At 50.3% G+C, this 5,125-nt stretch overlaps 2 pseudogenes; both read left to right on the top strand.

The window, feature by feature from the left end:
• Positions 1 to 349: 349 nt before the first annotated feature.
• LOC141818454 (U-box domain-containing protein 52-like) lies at positions 350 to 2,632 on the top strand (annotated as a pseudogene).
• A 1,057-nt stretch (positions 2,633 to 3,689) lies between these two features.
• On the top strand, positions 3,690 to 4,386 carry LOC141818455 (steroid 5-alpha-reductase DET2-like; annotated as a pseudogene).
• Positions 4,387 to 5,125: the final 739 nt, after the last annotated feature.

The raw sequence follows: 5,125 nt of genomic DNA, 5'->3' as shown, positions 1-5,125 counted from the left end.
GCCACTGTCAAGCGATCGGGCCGGATTAGACCAAATCGCGGCCGGAGATTGGCCAAGTCCTCGGTCGGCGAGTCTCTGGCCGCGATTAGGGAAGTGGCAGGGGCCCGATCACCGTCCACAGTGATCACGTAGTGGGGGGGCGGCTCTTCGCCAATTCGCTGGATTCCGACTACTTCGGTTGGAATCGGGCGCCGGCCGAAGCGCGGGCGAGTGGCGCGTCGATCGCGCCCGGGGATGGTGGCTAGACGGCAGGGCGGCAGCGGCGATAGATCGGAAGTGTCACGCACGAGTCGCGCGGCATAGCAAAACTACCTCTAATAGATTCAACTTATATACGAGATCATACCATATGAGGAACAGTACTATGATCGACAGGACATTTAGGAGCACAGACCTGAGCACGAACATCAGCAAAGCTGTGCCTGATTTCTGCACAGTCCTCGTCATCTCGAAAGGGAAGGTCTCGTCGGCGAGGAATGCTGTTAGGCCAGCTCCACCACCTCTCCGGCCGCAAATCCCCATCCAAGCAGCAGCTCCTAAACCTGAAATTCCAAACAACATCCCTAGAAATGTCATGAAAGGTATGAATCTGAATCTGAATATTTCAGAAAACTTAAAAGTCTTTTCAGATTCTTACAAACATGACAAACTTCTTTGCAGTGCCGAGTGAGACTGCTGCATTGGTTCAATGGAATTTGCATAAAGAAACTGAATCGATAAAGTAAGTTTTCTATTTCGATTCCAAGTATAAACTGAATGATGATGGCATATATATGTGAATGTATATAGGTCACCTTTCACCAGAGGAGGGCATATTTCTTCAACAAGATCATATGGAGAAGTGATGCTAGAGAGTGACATATCATTTGTGAGCAATGGGAGGCCGAGCTTCGAACGCACTTACCCTCCCAGATCGTCGAATGTTTCAGACATCAACAATTACAGCTTCGAGTCTCCGCGCAAGTCTGTAGGTGCTCAATCCTCGGTCGGCAGTGGCTACTCTTCAATCTCCTACGAGAATGCGCCGTCCAATTCTCAGTCAATCATGGTGAGCACAATCAAACAGAAGGTGAAGAAATGGTTAAAAAGAAAATTGTTGTTTGCTAGGTATTTGATGCAACTCGCAGGATGAAGAAACGGAAGCAGAGATCAGACGACTGAAATTGGAGCTGAAGCAGACGATGGACATGTACAGCTCGGCCTGCAGAGAAGCGATCACTGCGAAGCAGAAGGTGATTGATCGATTCGCTGCTGGTAATCTGATTTGATCGATTCCAAATTGAGTGGAGTTGTGCTGTTGTTGTCGTTGTCGCAGGCAGAGGCGCTTCAGCGTTGGAAGACGGAGGAGGAGCAGAGGATGAGAGAAGCTCGGGTGGCAGAGGAGGTAGCTCTGGCTGTGGCGGCGGCGGAGAAGGCCAAGTGCGCGGCGGCGGTGCGGACCGCAGAGGCGTCGAAGAGGATCGCGGAAGCGGAGGCGCAGAAGCGGATCAACGCCGAGAAGAAGACCAGCACCTTCGATCACACGACGTTGAGGTATCGCCGGTACACGATCGAGGAGATCGAAGTGGCCACCGAGTACTTCGCGGAGAGCAGGAAGATTGGGGAAGGCGGGTACGGACCGGTCTACAGGTGCACGCTGGACCACACGGCGGTCGCCGTGAAGGTTCTCCGTCCGGACGCGGCGCAGGGGAGGTCGCAGTTCCAGCAGGAAGTCGAGATCTTGTGCTGCATTCGCCACCCGAACATGGTTCTCTTGCTGGGGGCTTGCCCGGAGTACGGCTGCTTGGTGTACGAGTACATGGCGAACGGGAGCTTGGACGACCGGCTTTTCCGGCGAGGGAACACTCCGGCGATCCCCGGCAGCACCGGTTCCGGATCGCCGCCGAGATCGGCACGGGCCTGCTGTTCCTGCACCAGACGAAGCCGGAGCCGCTGGTGCACCGCGACCTGAAGCCGGCGAACATCCTGCTCGACCGGAACTACGTGAGCAAGATCAGTGACGTGGGGCTGGCGCGGCTGGTGCCTCCCTCGGTGGCGGACACCGTGACGCAGTACCGGATGACGGCCACGGCGGGGACGTTCTGCTACATCGACCCGGAGTATCAGCAGACGGGCATGCTGGGGATCAAGTCCGACGTCTACTCCTTCGGGATCTTGCTGCTGCAGCTCGTGACGGGGAGGCCGGCGATGGGGCTGACCCACTACGTGGAGAGGGCCATCGAGAAGGGGACCTTCGAGGAGATGCTGGACCCGGCGGTCGTCGACTGGCCGGTGCCGGAGGCGATGGCGCTGGCCAAGATGGCGCTGAAGTGCGCCGAGTTGCGGAGGAAGGACCGGCCCGATCTCGCCACCGTCGTCCTGCCAGAGCTCAACCGTCTGAGAGACCTCGCCGAGGACAACATTCAGGCTTGTTTCTTCAGGAGCCCACACCCACCGCTCCACGTGTCCACACCAGTAATTACAATTATATTTAGTAAATAATAATAATAATTATTACTATTATTAGTATAATAATATTATTGAAATGCTTAATTTTTTTTACTGGATTTAGGACATCATGAGCGGGCCTTCAACTCAGCACTATGAATACGATAGCTCGAGGAGCTCGTTTAGTGGAGGCGCCATTCGTTAACAGATCAAGGTAATTAACTAATTAATTAATTAATTAATAAGTTCTAAAATTAATGATGAATATCTTGTTTTCTTAGGAAATGAGGATGCCGGACAATGCATGATTCTTCTGTTTTTGTTTTTTTGTTCACCTATTTGTTTTTTTTTTTTGAGAATTAGATATTGTTTTTGGGAGGAACACAAAATGTGTTCGCCTAATTGTACAATTAATTAATTATGGAACAGTAAATGAATGATAATTTACTATTTTTGGTTGATGAAATTAAAAATTTGTGCATTTATTATTAATATTTGAGTGGTAAGAAACGACATTGCGACGCCGTCTGTGGCGGATTCCGACCCTGCGCGACGTCCTGATCCATCACAGCTACCGTCGCCCCTGTTGCCCCGTCTGACTACTGTCGGCCGCCGACTCGGTCGCAATCGACGTGCCGTTCGGTGGCGGATTCGATCAAATAGTGATTGAAAATCCGATGAATTTGACTGGAAACAGGGCCGATCGCGATCAGCAGTGGCGCGCGCCACTGCTGGCTGCGATCGGCACGGATTTCGACCAAATCGCGATCGCCGGACGGCAGAGGACGTGCCGCCGTCGCATGACGATCCTTTCTCGACCGATCTCCGACCGCGATTTGGCCGAAATCCGACCTAATCGTAGCCGCCAGTGGCCCTCTGCCATCCGACGACCGTGATTCAATCGGAATCCGTGCCAATTCGCATGATTTCGCTGTTTCCGACCGAAATTCATCAGATTTCGACCACTATCCGGTCGAAATCCGACGTCGAACGGAGCGTCGACGAACTGCGCATCAATCGCGCCCGAGGGAGAGGTCGACGGTGGCCAGACAACATGGCGGCAGCGGCTGTAAGTCGCGGATTTCTCGTCTCGCCTAATTGTACAATTAATTAATTATGAATCAGTAAATGAATGATAATTTACTATTTTTGGTCGATGGAATTAAAAATTTGTGCATTTATTGTTAATATTTGATTCGTAAGAAAAGAAAAGTGAAGGAATTGACCTGATCTCCGCTTCTGGATCTCTGATTTGGAAAAGGATGGAGGAACTGGAAGACGGCGATCTGTTCCCGATCGCCCTCTTCTCGATCTACACGCTGTGTCCGGTCACGGTGGCGGCGCTGCAGTTCCTGACGGCGCCCTACGGGAAGCATGTCCGGTCTGGATGGGGGCCGACGCTGCCCGCGCCGATCGCCTGGTTTCTGATGGAGAGCCCTACGCTGTGGCTCACGCTCCTGCTCTATCCGCGCGCGCGGCCGCCACCGCTCCCACCCCGTTGGGATCGCCGTCGTCTCTCTCTACCTTCTCCACTACGTCCACCGCACGCTCGTCTACCCGCTTCGCCTCCGCTTCTCCTCCTCCAAGAAAACCGCCGGGTTTCCTCTCCTAATCGCCCTCTTCGGCTTCGCCTTCAACCTCCTCAACGCCTACCTGCAGTCCCGCTCCATCTCCCACTACGCCGACTAGACGGGGCGCCGAGCTCGGGCTTGGTTGCGGGCGGCGGCGGGGGCGGCGGTGTTCTTCTGGGGCATGGCGATCAACATCGCCTCGGATTCGGCGTTGATGAGGCTCAAGGCCGAGGGGGGAGGGTACAGGATACCCAGGGGAGGGTGGTTCGAGCTGGTGAGCTGCCCAAACTACATGGGGGAGATGATGGAGTGGCTAGGTTGGGCGGTGGTGGCGTGGTCGCCGGCGGCCCTCGGCTTCTTCCTCTACACCTTAAGTGAGAAATTTTGAAATTCTCAAAGTTTTCCTTCGAAATTTTAAAGCTTAAGTGGGACTTAAGCTCTAATAAAATAATATCACATATTTACTACATTAAAATAACTCGTTAATAGAGAAAATAAATAAAGTTTGAAAACCCAGAAGACATTTTAATATTTGTTCCATTTTATTTCTTTATTTTTTAAATCATTACTACTTTGGTGTAGTAACCATGACTACACTAGTTTCTTTAGCTCAAACACCCATACTTGTGTATTAAGAGAAACTATGTTCAGTTAGCTAGGGGTATAAACGAGCCAAGTTGTTCACGAGCTATTTGAGTCTCAGTTCAAAAAAAATTAATTTGAGTTCATTTGATTAAATTAACGAGCCGAACTTGAGCTTGATTTCGAACTTGAAAATATTATTGAACTGAGTTCGAGCTTAAAAGTATTTGATTCATGAACTCGCTAATATGCCCGTTTAAAGGTTCACGAATGTGTTCGTGAATATGTTCATTTAAAAGCTCACTAACTTGTTTGTTAAAAGACTAAGGAATATATATATATATATATATATATATATATATATATATATATATATATATATATATTAACGAGGTCAAGTTCAAACTAAGGTCGTTTAATTTCGAGTTATTTTCGAATCGAGCTCAAATTAAACTCGTTTAACTTTAAAATGAACCTTTTTTGAATCCCGTTCAAGCTCGAGCCTTTACTGTTTAGCTCGATTCGATTACACCCCTATGGTCAGT

The sequence above is a fragment of the Curcuma longa genome, unplaced genomic scaffold, assembly GCF_044706935.1.
Source record: "Curcuma longa cultivar G26 ecotype Majalengka, Jawa Barat unplaced genomic scaffold, ITB_CL_G26_1.1 contig_24873, whole genome shotgun sequence".
In the NCBI taxonomy this organism is placed as follows: Eukaryota; Viridiplantae; Streptophyta; class Magnoliopsida; order Zingiberales; family Zingiberaceae; genus Curcuma; species Curcuma longa.
This window is presented reverse-complemented; position numbering and strand designations above follow the sequence as displayed.